General features: G+C 48.5%; 2 long non-coding RNA genes across 3 annotated transcripts; both read left to right on the top strand.

Moving 5' to 3' along the window:
* The first annotated feature begins 217 nt into the window (after nucleotides 1-217).
* On the top strand, nucleotides 218-3,106 carry LOC140696508 (uncharacterized). Its single transcript, XR_012072964.1, has 2 exons — nucleotides 218-320; nucleotides 1,512-3,106. It is a non-coding gene; the product is annotated as an uncharacterized lncRNA (long non-coding RNA).
* Nucleotides 3,107-13,621: 10,515 nt separating this feature from the next.
* Nucleotides 13,622-18,936, top strand: LOC140696506 (uncharacterized). Of its 2 annotated transcripts, none has more exons than XR_012072959.1 (3): nucleotides 13,622-13,775; nucleotides 14,237-14,392; nucleotides 18,731-18,936. It is a non-coding gene; the product is annotated as an uncharacterized lncRNA (long non-coding RNA). The 2 variants fall into 2 exon arrangements; XR_012072960.1 differs by lacking the exon at nucleotides 18,731-18,936 and adding an exon at nucleotides 15,202-15,710.
* The last annotated feature ends 1,487 nt before the right edge of the window (nucleotides 18,937-20,423 follow it).

Raw genomic sequence — 20,423 nt, 5'->3', positions numbered from 1 at the left:
CACCTTTTATGAGCTGTCAGTGCATTCCTGAGGCAACTCCTCCAGGTACCCAGTACGTTCTCAGAAAATGGGGGGGGGGGGGGGAATTGAACGTCACTAATTAAAGGGGCTGTCACCAGGGGCTGTCACAGGTCTCCATTCTGAGTTCGTTTATGCTGTCAGCCCCTCGACTGCTGTTCTGCCCTGGGTGGCCACAGTTGCTCGTGGGTTAGATCCGTCCGCCGAGGCTCAGACAGCCCCACCGCCAGTGCCCGCCCCTTTGATGGGTTTCAGCGGCAAGCATGGTTGGCATGAAAAATCTACAGGGACCACGAGCTGAGGTTAAGAGATGGGGGCGGGGGGATGCCTGGAAACATCCCTTATTTGTCGCAAAGTGGCCGTGATGTAGAACAGTGGGTTATACTCCGTGAATTTGTAATAAAGCCTCAAGGTCAAGACTCTCTGGAGCATTTGGGGGAAATACTGAACCACTAGAAGTCTACTCTTAAGTTCTGCACGGGTCTGCTATCAGCCATTTCTAGACTAGTGACAGGTGTGCATATAAAAAGTATGGTTCAAATTATTTCAAAACGTCATATGCACGTCTATCTATGAATAGATGTTGCACTGAAAATGCCCCACTTGGCAGGTAAACCTATGACATGAGAATAGAGTCGACCTGCTTGAGAGAGAATCTCTCACTTTACAAAGAATGCAGACATCGACCTGCCGTTAAGGTGTTTTTCTTTTCGTGTTGATTTCAGTATCTCATTATCAGCTTCAAGTTATGAGACCTTTGATCCTTGCTCTCAACCGAGCTGAATATATCCCTTCCCTTCCAACTAAGCAGTTTCTTCTTGCGTGTGCGCACACGTGCGCACAAGCACATACATGGGTTTTTCTTTCTTTTTGTTTTTTTTTTATACAATCCTGTAATATCTTCCCCAATTCTAGCTGGAGAGACAATAAATTGTCTTTCATATCCCAATGAGTATAGTAAGTGCTTAAGGATCTTCTCTGAATGTTACAGTGAATGGATGAAAAGAATAAACCAGTGAATGTAAAAAAAAAAAAAGAAGAAGACGAAGCATGAAAAGAAGGAAGGAAAAGAGGGAGGAAGGGGAAAAGGAGAGAGAGGAGGGAGGGAGGGAGGAAGAATGAGGGAGCACGTGGATGGATGTTTTGATTTCCGAGGGCCCCAGAGTTTAATTCCATCTTTCAGACCACCTAGTCACTGGGATCACACGTCCCTCACAGAACGTACTTAACATGTGCCGCATGGGCACCTGTTCCCAGAACGGCCCTGGGCCTTGGATCTGATCTCACAGCGGCCCACTGACAGCTGCCAAGGGCCAAATGCTCAGGGACACCTCTGGCCACGCCGGCTGCCCCACACTGGCAGGAGGTGGAAGGTCCCATGTGTCCTGACTGATCTCGGGATGCATAGCTGGCCCAAGTTTTCTTTTTCATGCCCAGATCCCCATGGTGGAGAGAAAGTTTCACAACTGTGTCCACATTCTCTTTTTTAACAGTTCTCCTTTCTGCACATGGCTTTCAGCGTGGCTTTATGAGCAGAGTAAGGCCTGCTAACTTCAAAATGTGGGTTCAGGAAGAAAGTGTCTGCATTTTAGGGAGCCTTGCTGACCTTCCATCATTTACCTGAGTCTTTTATTATTCAAAACCAAAACAACAGGAACAGTAACAACAGCACCCCTCTACCTGATTAACCTGGACCCAGAGAGACACAGGAAATGATGGAGTCCTCGTACCCACAGGAGGGCCTGTGTCCCCCGACACGCCACCTCTGTGGGGTTAACTCTGGTCTGTCTGTAGAGACACACTCGCATCTTCACTACCTCATTGTAATTCAAAGCTTCATCTAATCATCACGGCAACCAGGGATAAATGCCATCTTTTGCGGAAGAGTCAATCCAGATTAAATAGATAGAAAGTTTTATTTTTGTTCTGTTTTCAATAATAAAAGATCAAGATACGTGATTCTGGGTAGGGACAGGTTGCTGAACTTCAGATGATTCTGCCTGAGTGTGACTGTGCTAGGTTCTTCATAGAAACATTGATTTAATTGTCATAACAACCCTATGGGAGGGGTTCTAGCCTTGGCTCCATTGTATAGTGTAGAAGAGCTTGCTGGGGAGCACGCCGACCACGAGCTCCTCAAGGCAGGATTCTTTGCATGCCTGGAGCCTCGCATAACACTTCACATGCAGCAAGAGTTCCAAAAGCGTGTTGGAGGAACAACTGAATGAATGAACAAATATGGAAAAGCATAACATGGACTAGTGTGGGATCTTTCTGGGCCAGATAGGGTTCTTTGCTCCCACCATCCAAGATACAGAATGTTAAATTTGCCAGCTCACAATTACAGGATATGGAAAGCCAAACAATCCAGGGAGGAAGTGAATGGCAGATCTCACCCTGTCCACGCCTAGGAGACCTCCACTTACACAGAACTCTTCAGAAGTTCCTGCTCTGCCAGGAAGTGACCTGGCAAAGGAGACAAGCTGGGCACCAGGATGAGCCAGCCCTGCCTCATACCTCCACGCCCCCTCTGCTGCAGGTGCCAGCTCCAGGGTACATTCCTGAGCCCTCTTGACAGTCACACTTTGTCTCCAGAGGATACCGGGCTCACCACAGTTGTCATAGCAGCTCTTTGCACGTACTACCTGGAGCATCGTGCACAAAAATATCCAAAGGAAAAGGAAATGGCTTTGCCCAGGCTGCTCTGCGGTTGTGCTACTGCAATCAGGAAGTGATGCAATGAGGACATGAGAGAGTGTGCCCCACCAAAGGAGAAATCAAGAATCAAGAGAGGAACACATCCAACATGTATACCCTTGAGAAAGATCTGGAGTTAGATCCTGACCAGTAACGAAGTATGAGTCAGTGTTATGGACTAGTGTTATGGAAAGAAGGAGTAAAGGAGCACCACACATTAACATGAAAACAATGTTGTAGATTACGGTATTTGGCATGTTTATTAGCAGTCATTATGAAACCATGTCCATGTTTTAGTCTCCAAAATTCAAGAATGCTGTTGTAAAACCAGCTCACAGAGGGGCCAACAGAATGGTCAAGCGTTTGGAAAACAATAAATGGTGTAACCATGTTTGTCTTCATTTTATGAGTGAAAAACAAACTTAGGGCTTTTCAGTTTGGAGAAAAGAATGTTGTTGGACAATTATAAATCATTGCTTCCTTATTCTTGAGAAAACAGAAATTGAAAAATGTACTTAGATTTCTGGTGCTTAGGTCATTCTTTGGACGTCAGTTGTTAATAGCCAGGGTTCAAAGTTCTTGCATATTTGACTAGAATAAGCTTAAGGACCCATGAGCATATTTTTGACAATCTTTCTCACGGTGAGAGGAAGAAAGTTCTGGAAGCCCAGTATTATCCCTGTTGAGAACCCCGACACCGGGAGTCTCCAGTGTCTGTCTTAATTAACAGGGTGATGGTAGTCTCATATGTATGTCACCGTCTTCTTCTCACTCTTTCTTATGGTCCTTCAGTAACACTTAACCAAGCATCAGCCAGGCTCTGGGAGGGCTCCAAAGGTATAAGTGGTCATCCCATCATAAATGTCATCAAGATACAGAGTCCTGGGTGGCCCCCTGGAAGGAGCCCAGACTGACACAGAGCCGTGCATTCTAATTCTGTCTTACTTAGCTGCATGGGCTTGGGCAAGACACCACTTTTCACTGAGCTTTGGTTTCCTCCAGTGCAAAATTAGAATAATCAACCACTTGGCAATCAAGACAGAAAGTGGCCATCCATGTGACTTCTCTCTAATCCACAAATCACTGTTCAAACATCAGAAACTCTACCAGGCCACGGTGGTGAGTCAATAGTGAGAGTAGGGGACAACGCAAAGATGAGCTTGGGAACGCCTTTTCCACGGACAGGTGAACTGAATAATCCTCAGCACCAAATAGTTACCGAGGGCGCTGTTCAGGGGATCTACCCAAGACATAATTTTCCCTTCATGGATATGAAGCAAGAATACCCAGACAGAATTAATGCCAATTTAGAAATGACTATTTAAGTCTGAAACACAGTATCAAAGATTATAATTGGAGAGGAGGAAGGGAAAATCTGTGCTACCAAGAATGCTATCATCTCAGAGTTACCTGGATAGTGAGGAAGGGTTGAGAAATGTGACATTTTTGCTTAAAATATCAGTCAAAATACTGATTATTATGAAAACAGAACATACTTATCTTCAAATTTTAAGTCATTACCAGAGGGAAAATATCTGATTACATTACGTTCACAAATAAAATTGTCATTAAGTGGAAACTGAATGAGTTTGGAATGGGTTGGAAAACAGTCGGTTTTGATTTGCCAGCGAGTTTCTCTCCATCACTTGTCCTGAAAGAGCGTCAGGCTTGTTTTTGTTTGCTGTGGCTGTTCTGATAGCTCAGTGCTCATGTTTAAACCTACGCCCGCCTCGGATGTAAGCACTCATTTTTTACCCCAAGGAGGTAGCAGAGAAGTTCAAAAAGTCAACGTTTAATGTCACAAAAGAGGGAGTATATGTCTCATGGCAACAGAGGAACAGATGAATCAGCACAGACAGAGGAGGGAGATCCTTGGATTTCAGAGCGGCTGTGGAAGGGTTGGGGGTGGGGCTGTCCCCTACTGGAGCTGCACCAGGTAAGAGTCAGCAAAGATGGAAACAGACCCCTTCATAGACTCACAGAGCGTGCGTCCAAGTTTCTGATTGAGGAAGGTCAGCAGCACTCCTTAAATCATCTCACGTCTCTAAGATACCTCCTGCCTGCCCCCAACCAAAACTGGCAGCTCCCCAAACACAAGTCTCGCGCCATCATTTTAAGGGAGGGCTCTCTTTAAAGCTTAATTCGGCCTCCAGGGAAGTCCCTTCTACACGGTGTGTCTGCTGATGTGATGCCTGCTCAGATTCCCACAGAGCCTTCAAAAAACAAATTGTCACTCCAGTTTGAGACTTGAGGGTTCAGGGCTGTCTGTGCAATCTCAGGTTGCCAGTCGCCCCAGAACCATCAGATTCTGATGTCACTCTTCAACAGTGTGCTTGGAGTCACGGCCCTGCCTCTTCAGAACCGCTTTTGTCCTCTTGGAGAAGAAAGATTTTTCCTGTCCCGTGAAAAAGCTTCTTAGGAATCGCTCAGCACCGAGTCTACAGTTTGGAAGGGAAGGACAGAGGGAAGATGTCCCACGAGCATGCCAGTATTTCCTCGACCCTGATCATAAAGTAAAGTTCAAGTGGCGTCGCTCCATTCTCATCAGAGTAATGAGGAAAGAACATGGAGAGGAAATGGCTTCACTTTAAGCGCCCGTTATCTGATGCCAATTGACAAAGAAATGCTCAGGAAATTGGAAGCGTGTGTAGCAGTCACGTGATGGCGGGGCTCTGAAGTCAACACGGTCATTGTTACTCATTTCAAGGTCAAGGTTTCAGGAGGAGGGGATTTTAAAAGACACAATTATAGTTCTTATTAGTGAGTGTTGAAAATGATGCTGGAAACCAGCCTTCACATGACGCTTCTGTAAGGTGAGCAGATTGGTTTAATAACATACCCCGCAGTACTGAAAATTAAGATCAAATGCCAGTAAACAATGCGTATTCTTTTTTGTGGGTACTTTTCTTTCAAATAATTCAGTCAGCATGAGATTGAATTTCAGGTCTACCTAGAGAGCTCCTCTATGAAAAATGAACAACCTGATCTTTGAAGGATTTAATTTCACCCAAGATGCTCTGACGTTTTCTTTGTCTATGTACAATATGTCTCTCAATTTAATGTGGTTAATGAGCAGGAATGTCAGAAGCTACAGGACGCTCGAAGGCACATTTTCACTTCATCTGCCTTTCTGACACGTTTAGTTTAACTTAATCAGGGGTTGAAGCTAATTTCCTGAAGCCATTTCCAAGGCCCTTGTGCAAAAAAGGGAAAACCATTCCCATTCTTTTAGGACATATGGTTGCTATTATGTAAAAACTCCCTTGTGCCATTCTGGAGCACACATCCTCCCCACCACCACTGCTGTGGATTATGCTTAACCACTGTATTTCGAAGGCACTCATTTTCCAAGCCTTTCTGGACCAAGTGAAAGCCTGGTGCCCCCCAAAAAGCAGGAACTTGTCCACCCCTGAGCTCTGCGTCCCAGCCCTCCCCAGCCTGAGCCGGCTTGGAAGGGTTAGTCACAGCTGGGGAGCACAGAGGGCCACCTTAGAGAGACTGTGCGGAGCAGAATCACGGGGCGGGACTGTGCTCTGGGTGCCTTCAGAAAGACACCCACCTGGGTCTCGCTGTGGCTGCGTGATGGGGCAGTCTGGAGCCACTGCTTGGGGCTGAGTTCTCTGCCTCTACTGCTGATAAACTCTGTGGCCTCACGCATCCACAGCTCCCAGCAAAGGGGCCTCTGGTTGCGTCCAAATGGCACTGAAGCCCTGCGCCTTCCAAGGCCTGGGCGTGAGTGGTGCTCGTGGTGCAGGAATTTCCCTGTAGCGGCAGCTGCACGATGATGTGATTACTGGTTTTCCCTCCACTCTGCCCAATCCTTACAGAAATGAGACTACACTGAGCAAAATAGGCTGCTGAGATTTTGTGCAAAGCCACAGCAAATCCCTCTGTCGATATGTCCCAAGTTCCCAGTCAAGGGCATGACACACATTAGAATGAAGGTGTTTCTGGAAGTCAGAGATGGCCGGTGTCATCTTCTCAATGGAGAAGGGGCGACGTCTGGAGGCAGTAACCTGCAGTGGCCAGTGTTTCCTTGTAATGTTTCTGTCCATGGGCCTGGTGTCCGTGAGGAGCTATTGCTTGTTTGATTATATAAATAGTGGATGGGAGTCACTCTGTCAGGACAGAGGTGCTGGAGGAAGCTTTCTGGAAAGGGCTGCTCCTCTGTGGTGAAATTACTGGTAGAATTTTACCACTAGAAACCGTGGGAGGGGAAGAGTAAGTAAGGAAATTACCACACAAATACGTATGCAGAAAAGTGAATCATTAGGCAAAAAATACGTATTCTTTAAAATGAAACATGGTATGAGATGATAATAGAAATAATTATAATCAAGTAAAAGAAACTCTGTTCACATAAAAGGGTCCCTAATGCCTGACTTTTAGGCTGTTAGTCTGGAGAGGAAAGGCTGTATGGAAATTTCGTAATCATGTTGAAATTTTAAGGCTATAATAGGGTGTGAGTTGCAAGTGGAGATTCTCGTATTTGTTTTCCTGTTGGACTCCTTAAAGATAAGACTCTGTGATGTTGTGACTTCCAGCAAGAAATATGTATTTGGTCTTTGTCCAGACCTGACCACAGAGCTCCTATAACTTTTTGTTATGTTAATGAGGTAACTTTTGGAAAGCCCCTAGGTCACCACTAATGGTGGGGCTCACTGCCAGGAGAGCCAACCCTGCAGTTAGAGGGCTGGAACTTCCAGCTCTCTGGGAAGGGCGAGGGGCTGGAGGTTGAGTTCAACTGCCAATAGCCAGTGACTTGATCAGTCATGCCTGTGTAATGAAACCTCCCGGAGAGTGGCGCTAGGAGAGGTCACGGAAGTTTCTCACTGCTTCCTCATACCTTGTCCTCCGCACCTCCACCAGCTGGCTCTTCCTGAATTATATCCTTTTATAATAAACCAGCAATCTGGTAAATAAGATGTTTCCCTGAGTTCCGTGAGCGGCTCTAACAAGTTAATCAAACCCGAGGAGGGTGTGGTGGGAAACTCCAATCTACAGCCAGTGGGTCAGAAGCACAGTTGACAACTTGGACTTGAGACTGGTGTCTGAAGTTGGGGGGTGGTATGTCTTGTGACTGAGTTCTTAACCTGTGGGATCCGATGTCATCCCCAGGTAGTGTCAGAATTGAGTTAAGCAGTAGGACCCCCAGCCGGTGCTGGAGAATGGCTTGGTGGTGTGCAGATAAAACCCACCCTGGAATTGGCATCAGCTCCTCTCTTCTTTGTCATCACACAGATATCGAAAGGAATTCAGTAGCCTTCTATTTGTAAGACCCAGTATCTTTTACTCTCATTCCCTTTCTCAGGGTGGCTTAGGAGTCACCCTCTTTACCCTGTGTACTTCTTCACGTACCTTTATACCTGCATCTCCTGCAGATTTGCATGTGTCCATAGATTTCATCTTCAGAACAATCCCTTTCCAGATGCAGAACCAGAACCAATAGTGTCAGGAGAGGTCAGTGACCAGCTCAGCCCCCCAGAGCCGAGAACACATGTCCGGGAACAACAATTCTCCACCAAATCCTGTCTCTGCAGGAAACTGGAAACAGGAAGTTTGCCCTTTTTTGTTTTGGTTTTCTGTGCTAGTACTATTGAACATACAAGCTCTTTTGATGTTTAAAGTTCTTTGTGGGATTATACAGGATAGTAATTTTGATTATTAATAACAGCAAGAATAATTATTAAGGGGGCAGGGCGCTGCAGGCAGAAGAAGCGTCTGAGGGAGCACAGAGCCATTCTGCATGGCTGGAGTGCACAGTGCCCAGCATGGTGCAGGGAGGTGAGGCTGGAGGCACCCCAGTGGCCTCACATAAGAGCAGACACATTGTATTAAGCATGTATCCCATGCAAAATTTCATCTAATCTCTAGTGTTTCTTGGAATGAGGTATCCTCATTCTCTTTTTACAGATAAAAATGGAAGTGTAGGGAAGATATTAGCCTTGTTTAAGATCCTATGACAAACATGAAGGGAAACTTGGAATCAGAGCAGGTCTGCTTGGTTTCTCAATCCATGCACTTCCAAATAGATGTGCTTGTTGAAAAATGAATACATGTATATGTGATAGTTCTTAAGTACATCCACAAATTCTTTAAATTCTTCTTCCTCCAAAAGGTGAAGTTTAAGCCCCTCTGCCCCTTGGATGTAAGCTTGTTCCTTGCTCTCTTGGCTCAGCCACGAAGGGGAAGCCGGCTGCCCTGTCATGGAGATACTTCAGCCGGAAGGAGCTGAAGTTCCAACAAACAACCAGAAAGGCACTGAGGTTGGCAGCCAACAGCCAGGAGTAAACTCGGGAGTGGATCACCCAGGCCCGTTCAAGCTTTCATTTGACTGTAGCCCCAGCCAACACACGGGTTCCTTTTCATACTGTCTACGGCCGCCCTCATGCTACGGTGGCCGGGCTGGGTAGTTGCTACGGAGACCTTATGGTCCCAAGTCTCAGTATCTGGTCTTCAGCAGGAAAAGCAGGCCGACTCCGGGTGAGGACCCCAGACCAGGGTGCTGGAGCCAGCCAGGGAGGTCGTCCCTCCCGTCTGAAGTGGGAGCTGCACTTCACTTTAGAGACCGGCACTTGGCGGTGCTGAGCTGGCCCAGCAGGGTGACCGCCGATTTAGGGAGGCTGTCTGCTTCTCCTTCCGCAACGCAGAGCAGGTCAGGGAGGCTGCAGCCTGAGGTGTCAGAGGCTCGCGGCGTGGGCTGAGGAGAGCCGGCGGGAGGCGACACGCCTTTGGCAAAAGGAGCTCTGGGAAACTCTAATTACAGACTTAGGTTTGCTTCACCTCTTCACGTCTGTCTACACGGGAGAGGTGGGCTCCGCGCCTCCAGCGGGGGGACATCTCGGGGGCAAACCGGCCGAGAGAGAATAGCTGTGTGCTACCGGGTCCCCCATGGGGGGCCTGTCACCAGCCCCCGGCTGGCCGAGGAGACTGAAGAGAGGCCTGGGTGACTTTGGGCAAGTTGCTCAAACTCTCTGACCTCAGTTTCCCCATCTGTAAAACAGAATTGGTAACACCAAGGTCACTGCGTTGCGGACGTTAAATAAAACAACCAGTGTAAATGTCAAGCCCCCCGCCCCCACCCTGCGGCACAAGCGCTCCATTAACCACCCACCCCGGGCCGAGCCGACGTGAAAGCGGGCCGGCTGTCAGCCCCGCCTCGGCCCCGGCGTCACAGACACAGCGGTGGGCTTGAAGGAGCAGATGCCACGAGGCCCTGGGGGGCCACCAGCTGGGATGGCCGGTGACTCCCAAGCAGAGGACCGTGGAAGCGGCCCACGTCTGCACGGGGGCTCTCGGGGGCTGTCTAGCAGGCCGGCCAGAGCTCAAACGGTGTGAGGAAGCAGATTCCCAAACAAACGCAGATTCCCATGGAAAGGAATGGGAGAGGTCAGGGGATCTGGCTTCTTTGGCAGCTGTCCCCTCCCTGGCTGTGCCCGGGCTGGTTTTCCAGGGCCCTTGGCTCCTGTTGACCTGCTCCCAGGGGCCTAGGCCAGCCTGCTCTGCTGGGCTTAAGCGCAACCTTCTCTGACCCCAGGGTCATTTGAGATGTCACCACGGAGACTGCCAGACCTCCCCAGAGTCGACCTTTTCCATGCTCGTTTCCAGGCTGTTAGCATCCTGCCCAAACCCACATACACTCATAAGACTCTCCCTCGTCTAGATTTAAGGAATGTGTTTAGCAGATATGTTTTATTTCATGGGTGAATATTTTGGAGTGAAGCTGTCTCCACAACGCTGAGAAGGCAAAAATGACATTCAAGCTAGATTTTCAGTGGCAGCTGCATCTGGCGTCTAGCTTGAGTCTAGTGTAACTGAGGCCAGCCACAGATTACTGGAAGCAAAGAGGCAGCAAGCTCATTGCTTTTGCAACTGCCTGGCAGCAGTTCCGTAAAGTGGGATCTCTTATTTTTCAGCCTATTTTCAAAATAATCCCCTGTGGAATTTTTGTTTGGATTCCCAGATCTCAGCATCCGCAGTCGGTGGGCAGGTCCCAGCATTCAGTGAGCACATTATCTCTCCGGAATGAGAAGAGACAAAATGAATGCCAAGCAATACCGGTTAGAGGTCACATTGATTAAAACCAGGGTCCCAGACGACTGAACTGGACCGTCAGAGAGCAAATGGCCTGGGACTCGGAATATTCCTCAGAGGAGACGGGCTTGTTGCCATGTCTGTCTGCACTAAATGAGGCACAGCTGACCGGGGTGATCAGCTCAGTGATGGCTTGGTGGCCAGGGCACCCCAGTGGGGTGAAGAGTCTCATTAGATGAAATTACAGGTCAAGTTGGCTCAGGAACACTGAGACCTTGAGACAGTCCTCTCCAAAATGGGGCAAAGAATAAGAGTGGTCCCACCCCAGCTCCTAGGGCTGTGGCCATGGTCACGATGTCCACGCAGGCATGCAGCTATCAGCACACTGCTGGTCTAAGTCTACACGCAGTGGTCATGGCTGGAATCAGAGGAAGGACTAAAAGGGTGGCAGAGTGCGGGGGGCCACTCATGACCTGAGGGCTGCCGAGCACAGAAACTGGGCCTAAACTCCCAGAGTGCGGGGCGTCAGGCTCTAAGGCTGACTGAGCAAAGACAATCTCTGTCCCGCCACCCCTTTGTTAGAAAAACAGCAGGTGCATTTGGAGTCGGAAAAACATCTTGATGCCATTGAGTTATTAAGAACAGGGGCTTTTGGAAAGAGAGATACAGGTCACACAAGTTAGTGATCTTAGTAACAATCACCTGAGTTACCTATACACAAGTTACATAAGTTAGTGATCTTAGCGACAATTACCTGAGTCACCAATACACAAATCTTAGCCTAGAGGAACAATACAGTAATCAATAATGTTAGCTCATGGGGAACAGTTAGTCTTGATTGATGAGAAATATAAACAATAATGATGTATGTAACTATGCACAAGTTACTGATTTTAGTACACATTGTTAAGAGATCATAAAAACAATCCGTTACCTACGATACTGTTGCCTATGGGTTAAAAGCATATAAATTAACTGCTGGAAATAAACACGAGGTCCACTCTTGACCTAGCGTCTTGCGGGCTAGAGTAAGACCCTCTCCCCCACCTTTTAGTCTTGTCTTCCTTTTAGTCTTGTCTTTCTTTTCTCAGTCCTGCAGCACAGATTTCTGGACCTGATCGATTGTCGGCTGGCTCCGACAGCAGAGCAGCCCCCAGGCCCCTCCCCAATGGCCCCGTGTCCCCTCCACAGGGTCGCCGTCCTCTAGGCTTCAGGCTCACCTGCTGAGTGGCCCAGAGCTCTCCTTTGCCGCTGCCTGTCTCTCACACTGCTTCCAAGTAGATTTCCTTGTATGTCTCTCAAATGTATCCCCCTTTCTCATCTTTTAAAACATTTTTTGGGGGGGCATAATTAAATTTATTATTATATATTTTCTTTTAGGGAGGCACTAGGGATGGAACCCAGGACCTTGTGCATGCTAAGCATGTGCTCGACCACTGAGCTACGCCCTCCCCGTCCCCCTTTCTCATCTTCACTGCTGTAACTGTTAGTCTAGGTCCTCGAGTCTACGTATTTGGATTGGCTAAAGAGTCTCCAACGGACTTGACACCTCATTTATTCCCCTCTACTTCATGTTCGTATTGCTCCCGTGTTGATTCCCCAGGATGCTTTCACCATGTCACCCCATAATCAAACACATGGCTGCCTGCTCCCAATAAAGGTAAAACATCCAGGGCCTTTGGAGGAGTTGGAAGTGTCCTGCACGGGCGCATAATCCATTTATACACGATGGGTTGATCTATTTCTTTATCCAGTATTTTTGAGAACCTGCTCTGATCTTGGCGTTGTTCCAGACACAGAGCTGGATCAGTGACTGTTACAGAGAAGGACCCTGCCCAGATGATGCGAAGATGACATTCCTGTAAAAGGCATAGACCTCAAAATGCAAAATATAAAAAATAGGGACCACTTTTTGGTCATTGACCTCAAGCAGGTGTTAAGGACTGAATTTTGTTTCCCCAAAATTCATATGTTGAAGCCTAATCTCCAATGAGACTGAATTTGAAGACAGGGCCTTTAAGGAGGTGATTAAGGTTAAATAAAGTCATAAGGGTGGGGCCCTAATCTGATGGGACCAGTGTCCTTATCAAAGAGGAGGCCACACCAGGCATCACTCTGCACCCAGCATACAGAAGATGCCACGTGAAGGCATGGCAAGAAGGCGGCTGTCTGCAGGCCAGGAAGGGAGGCCTGGCCAAACACCCGACCTGTCAACGCCTTGATCTTGGAACTTCCGGCCTCCAGAACTGGAGGAAACGAGTTTCTGTTGCTCCAGCCTCCTAGTCCGTGGCGTTTTGTTCTGCACCCCCACACAGTAAGACGGTGAAGCAGCAGAGTGCGGCGAGGCAAGGCGCCGGCTCGGGCGGCGGTGAGGACAGCGCTCTCAGAAGGTGGGAAGGGCCAAGTCTCACGGGAAAGCAGGAAGCAGCACATGCAAATCAGGGTCACAAGGCTGCGGGATTTTTTTTTTTAAACAAAGGGACTATCATGTTGACAAGGGAGGTTCAGGGAAACATGGAGCCTCGTTCCAGACCGGCCTAGTGCCTGCACCCGGGACCCTTGCCTCCCACTGCCCGTCACCCTCACCTTAGTGAGACCCGGCTGGCTGAACTCCTCATCAGCGCTCTCCCCGGTAACCCTTGTAACTAGCGCGTGGCCAGGTCTCCCCCGAGACCACAGAAGGGGGTTCCCGAGAAGGCGGCTCTAGTAAGCACGCTTTTAATTGCACATTCACAGCATTCATGTCTCCCTTTCTCTCTGCCTGCCCCCTGGGTGATGAGAAGCAGCCCGATTACTTTTTGTCATTATTACCGTTGCCATGGTGATGAAGTGCCAGCACTCGTGCTCTGCCAGCACTCACTGTCCACCTGTGTTCCGTCACGTGACGTGGCCGTCGTGATGCCTCCCCGTGCCGCACATCAATCACGTCGCCAGCAGAGAGTGCGCTGTGGTCACTGAACATAGGAGGGACACATTCCAAGAGCGTACTGCGAGGGTCAGAGAGCCTGCTCCTGGGGCCAGTTCTGGTATTAGCAAGAGTCCCCACAAGACTCTCGAGACCCGTTCCCCCTCACAAGTGTGGGAGGGGCTCGGGGGCCCATAAGGAATGGCACAGTCACCCAGGAGGGGCGGCGGGGTGGGGGAGATGGCAGAAACCAAGGGGAGAGCCACCCGGGGAGGCCGTCCTGGAAGGAGCAGCGCGCACCTTTGGTCACGTGACCCACTCACTGCGCTGTCTCGCTGACGGCTCCCGCGGGCCGCGGAGGCAAGACCGCACGGCTGTAGCAGGTCCAGGATGGTTTCTGAATCAAATTTCCTCGGGTGGAGAAGGGCTTTTCCTGACTCTGGATTAAAGGATGGGGAACGGGGATGCGCTCCAGACAGCGGCCCCAGTCCCTTGGACCCGCCCCGGGTAGCAGAGCTGGGCGGGATGGAGGGGTGCCTCCAGGAGACCTGCCTCCTGTGAAGCCTCGGGTTTCTGCTGCAGATGACGACAGACCTGGCACCAGCGGAATTCCGTCCCTCTCTGCTGCCATTGGTGTCCTCGGCATTTTAACGGTCCCTTGATGCATTAACACACTCGAGAACACTCAAAAATCCCAGATGCGGGCACCGAGGTGCGCCCCAATCCTGCAGAAGGCAGGTAATTTCCATGTGAAATTCTATAGGGGGGCCACTTTAACGAGAGAGCAACAGGGCATGGCCCGTCATCCCGCGCCAGCCACGCCCTGACTCGACAGGGACTCCCATCTAATCACCGAAGCGCTTGCCAGTGTTTCCGACAAGAACTGGGATATTAATCTGATGAGCGAGGGCCTCGTTTATCTTTAATTGGCAGGACCTTGCCTCCTCGCTTTTCCCATTTTTAAACAAAACTTGTGAACCATGGTATTAAAACGGGATGACTCGGAACCCACCAGTCCCCTGTGAACGTCCACACACGTCCCTGGCCCACCTTGCTCTTCCCCTGCGGGAACGCGTCCACTTGCCATTTGCCCCACAGCAGTGGACTGTGTGAGCACGCGCTCTCTGGGCGTCTGGGAAACTGATGTGACGCTAACGTATCCAGCTCCCCCATCTTGCCTGCTTCCCGGGGTCTGGCTTCAGATCTGCGTTGCACGCACTAGTCCAAAGATAACTGCCATGGTGGAGCGTGCACGGAGCAGGCCTCGTGCCAGGCTGGTTTCTGAGCTGGTATTACCGGTGTCACGCCTGCTCCCCATTTATGATCCACGTTAATCACGACACCTGCCGAGCTGCCTCCTCTAGCCCGCGTCCCAGCCCTGTGGGTGGCTGTTCAGCCCCATCCTCCTTCCACGCTCAGTCCCATGACTGCCCGACAGCTAATCTGTGGTCCCAGAGCGGGGCCTCGGCTCAGACGCTTCCTCGTTGAGTCTCTTCTCTCTACTTCTGTCGGGCTTTGTGGGCCTCAAAGGTCAAGTGTTTCCACAGGCCGGTCTTCCTCTCCTGCGGGCTGGATTCCCACCTGGCAGCTCCGTGGGAACATCCTAAATTTGCAGGAGGATTCTTGTCTGTGAGATGAAAACCTGGCTTAACATCTGAAAAAGAAAACCCAGAAAGCCTGCGCTCTCAAAGAGGGTACTGGGAATTGCGGGCCACGCAGACACCTCGAGCTCAGCCGTTCACCTGAAACTCACTCATTCGTAATAGAACCTGTGTCAGTTACCTGGGCAAGAGCCAGGGCTGGTTTTCTGCTGAGCTGGAAGCTGAACTCCCTGGGGACACTGCAGTGTTTGCCGGAGGTGAAGCTGCCCTCTCTCCCACCTTGGCGGAGGGGAGGCCCGTGTAGTCAGGGCCAGCACTCTTTCTGGACATTGGGAAAGGGACAAGGGGTCCCCCGTGGAATTGGGTGGCTGGGGGCCATGTCCTCAGAGTTGTCTCGGGCTGGTATAGTCTCCACATTAGCCCAGAGCAGGGAAGAAGCTGCCGGATTTAGCAAATAAAAGCATAGGATGCCAGTTGTTTGAATTTCTGATAAACATGACTAATGTTTTTGTAGAAGTGTTACACAGTCCAGGCTCACTCTGCTCACCACACTACAGGCCAATAAATTGGGAGACGAGGTGCTGGGGCAAGGAATAATGACTTCATTCCGCAAGCCAGCAGAATGAGAAGATGGGGGACTAATGTCCTGGAGAACCACCTTCCCCAAGTCAGAATTCAGGCTCCTTTTCTACCGAAAAGGGGAGAGGTGTGGTTGGTTGTTGGTGTCAGAAACCTTCGTTCTTGCAGCTGCCCGTGTGGGTCAGGTCATGGCGTCCCTGTGAACCGCCAACAAGACAAGTGTTACTCTCTGTTCGGCAACTGTTCACCTCTGTGTGAGCGCAGAGCTCGATACTGGGCTCTCCCGTGCGTGTCAGGCTCCAGGCAGCGTTCCTTTACAAAAGGCGCAGAACCAGCGTGACTGAGCCCAGGAAACAGAGCACAGGGTTAGCGCCAAAGGAGCAGATCCAATATGGAGTCAGATTTGTTCTTTCTACTACAGAAGTATGTCCCAGATATTGGAAATTCAGAGTTTCCTAAGCGTCCTGTGTTTATCTGGCAAGCCTAGAAGAAGTTCCAGCCACCGTCCTCTCTGGGGAGCTGAGGTACCAGGGTGGGGAGGCAGGGGAAGGGCCAGATGCAAAGGCCCAAGTCCAGATGCAGCCAGACAAGGTGAGAGACAGAAACGAAATGGGAATTGGGTCCAAGTGGGAATGTGCCTGCAACAGCGTAGCCGAGACCAGGACAAAGAGCCTGGAGCAAAAGGAGGGTCGAGATAGCTGGCTGCAGGCCACTGGGACGGTCCTCACATGTTTGACACCTCTTTTTTTTAAAATTCCTTTATTTTTATTGAAGTAACTTGATTTATGAAGCTGTGTTAGTGTCAGGTATGCGGCATAGCAATTCAGGTAGACATATGCACACATACTTACTCTTTTTCAGACTCTTTTCCATTGTAGGTCATCACAAGATATTGAATGCAGTTCCCTGTGCTGTACAGTAGGGCCTTGTTGTTCATCTAATTTGTATATAGTAGTATAGTATATCTGTTAATCCCAAACCCTCAATTTATCCTTCCCCCTCTTCTTTTCCCTTTGGTACCATAGTTTGTTTTCCGAGTCTGTGAGTCTATTTCTGGTTTGTAAATAAGTTCATTTGTATCATTTTTTTTAGATTCCATATATAAGAATTAACATGTGATATTTATCTTTCTCTTTCACTTACTGTCATAATTTCTACATCCATCCACGTTGCTGCAAATGGCATTATTTCATTCTTGCTTATGGCCGAGTAGTATTCCATTGCACATATGGATGCCTGCTTTTTTGCTTTCTTCGTTTTTTTTGGCTGTTACACAAATTGATTATACTAATTTCTGAGTCACTGGGAATCTACCTCAGAAAGTTAGAAGGACATAAATGAAGGCTGGTCTGCTTTCCCTTCCTGGGAAGACAGCATCTCTGACCCCTTCCAGACGCAAGTGCTCTGGTTAAGACTGAACACACCCCAGGTTCCCGAGAGCAGGGGCACTGCCTTCATTGTTCGTTCAGTTTCCAGTACATATTTTGAATAAGTGCCAACATGAAACACTTATGTGAAGACACATACATGCATAGCAGTGTGTGCGCATGTGAGGAATACGAGTCATTTAACCCTCACAGCAACCCTATGAGACAGGAGCAATCACCATGCCCATTTTACAGATGAGGGATTGGAGGCAGAGGCCCAGAGAGGCCAAGGAGCCTGCCCACATCACACAGCTGGTGAGTCAGCTGTGGGCCAGGATTCAGACCCACTCTTCCAGGTCCATATTCTTAACTATGACGTTCCGTGGCCACCCCCAGGACTGGGTCATGGAAGCATTTGTCAGGCCTGGTGAAGATGAAATAACCGATGAAGAGTTAGGGGGCATTTCTAGAGCAAGTTCCTCTCTCCTGCTCTCCCCACAAATCCACGTCCCCCCAAGTCCCCGGTGTGGACTGCATGAATCAGGGTTTGCTGGTGGCGCTGTCCATCTCAGTGTTCCAGACACTTCCTCCCTCGCTCCCGGTCCTGGACATAGACAGTGTCTCTTGGGCAACACGGCCACATGAAGGCGCTGGTCAGCTCCCATGAGCTCCCTCTCGAGCACTGGCCCCTGAGCCGTGCCCTTACAAGGTGCAGCTTTCCCTTCTCAGAGTAATATTGGCCAGACCCACTTGGCTTTTGCTGAGAACACCAACTAAGGGCATTCTGCCACATCTTTTGAACTTTCAGGGACCAAGTGTCATGCCCTTTAAATAGATGGGATAACCCTGACCAGATTGAATTAATGCAGCAATGCCAGGCTCCGTCCTAGAAATCATTCCAAAGAGGTAAATCGGGCCATTCCTTTTCCTGTGGGACTGCAGGGGCATTATTCTCTGCACTTTTCTACCAGGTGGGAAAATATCTGTCATAGTTTTCATTGGAACAGTGATATATTTAGCATTTGTTAAATTTAGACTTCCTAGTCTTTCTCTGTCGCTAAACAACTACATACAAATAAGATGCAATATTTCTAGCCCAATATAAACAGCAAATAGTTTCCCAGACAGGGCAGTCCCTCCACGAGAGAGTGCGTGCCGGCCACTCTCTCCTCCGCCGTGTTCTCACACTGGGCCGAGCTGGGTCAAGGGTGCCCACTGTGAACCGGATGTGCGAGGCCCACCAGGCTAATTCGGTCGCTGCTGCTGTGTGGCCCCGCCGGAAAGGTCTGTCCGTTTTGACTTGGTGCAGCCATCGTCTGCCCTGAATTTCTCGCTACCTAATGCCCAGTTATACAAAGGGGATTTTCTGAGTCCTGATTTGCCCCAGATTGATGGAATCAGGGATTCTCAGGATTAGAAGGGTGTGGGAGCCTCCTGATAGACCCATCTCCCCAGAGGGCTATGGGAGCACCTGGAGGGTGGTTCTGGATTGGGGGTGACGCTTACCAAGGTGACCATTTCAATTCCAGGCCATTTCTTTGTGCCTCCTGGCCAATGAAGTTGCTCTTCCAAGCCTCCTGGTGAATATCACACTTGCTTCCGTCCACTGTTCCAACCTCTGCTCTCCGGGGGCCACACAGAACCTGTCTCATCCTCCGTCCACATCAGAGACATCAAAATATTTGAGGACAGTTATCAGGTCACCCAAGTAAAAGTGTGTTAATTTCTCATCTTATCTGGATGCTATTTCCAAAAATTGTTGAAAAGATGAATCACTTAAAAGGCTGGTGAGATAACTGGATAACTGCTTAGTTTAGATCTTGATCTCAGCGGATGAGTCACAGTCCAGCTGAATTAAAGATAGAAAGATTCTTTCTAAGTGAAATCATAAAATAATGAAAAATAATTAAATAGCTAGAAGAAAATGTTAGTGGGGGAAATAAAGCAAACCTGGGAATGTTTTGGCCTTTCTAAGCATAATTCCAAAATCAGAATACACAAAGAAGATGTTTGTTGATTTTTCAAAACTAAAAATCACAGGTATCCATATGTTGAAACAACCCATAAAAAATTAAAAGTAGAACAAGAAGTTGGGAATATTCTCAGCATGTAAGACAAATAACTGGGCTCCTTAATATAATCGGAACCTTCTCCAAACAACTTTAAAAAAGAGGGCATGAATACATAATTTATAAAATAGTAAATTCACATGATCAATGAGCTTTGAAAAGATTTCATTGTGTCAATAAACAAATTCAGACTTAAAAATTGATGTGTCTTCCACCTATTCGATTGGGAAAGATTCAAGACTTCTTTAATGCCTCCTCCTGGTGTGGATCTGGGAAACATGAGCGGTGAGGAATGACGCAGTTCTGAGGAGAAACGTGTGGGAATTCATTAAAAGAACGAATCTCACCCTGGAGTCCCACAGCCATGACTTGTTTTAAGGGTGCCTCTGAGAATGTTGGCTAACGGCTTAGCACAAGGCTGATTAATTAGAGTTTTAAAATAAGAGTCAAGACTGTTAAATTGAATGTCCTAAAATGAGAAATTACAAGAAATACACTTTCTGATGGTTTTGAAACAAATGCTTGTGACATATTATTAAATGAAAAATAGGTTCAGGTCTGGTGTCCTGTGCAAACCTTTGCACCGCCATTTAAATAAGCACAATCTGTTGTATCCTTACACACATGTGTGGAAATAATTCCCCAAAGGCAGTAGCGTGTTAGCCTGTCTCTAGAAGACGGACTTGCAGGTGGCTTTTGTTTGGTTCTCTTTGCATATCCATATTTGATCATTCTTCTACAGTAAGCTTGTATTTATTCTGTTCTAAAAACAAGCCAAAAAAAAATGAGAGAGAGATAAACAGCACTGAAGATCTGTTACATCAATAAAATAATAGTAAACCCACATACCCAGGGCTGGCATGGCTGTGGTGAAACAGCCATAGACCTGTATAAGTCAGCATGGCATTATTGACTGAGACCCACAGGAAGGCTTCCTTCCTCCTGACTGAGTGAGTGCCGCTCTAGAAGTGGTTCTGAAGAACAGAGCTGCCCTAGGAAAGGCGTCAGCACGGTATTACACACTCATGAGGGGGCATGAGTGACCTTACGAGAAGGCGCTGAGTAAATGAATAAACAAAGTGGACCATCTCGTCATCGTGAACAGCGTAACTGCCAATTTTGATTGAATACTATAATAATGTATTGTTTTACA

This window comes from Vicugna pacos, chromosome 5, assembly GCF_048564905.1.
Source record: "Vicugna pacos chromosome 5, VicPac4, whole genome shotgun sequence".
In the NCBI taxonomy this organism is placed as follows: domain Eukaryota; kingdom Metazoa; phylum Chordata; class Mammalia; order Artiodactyla; family Camelidae; genus Vicugna; species Vicugna pacos.
This window is presented reverse-complemented; position numbering and strand designations above follow the sequence as displayed.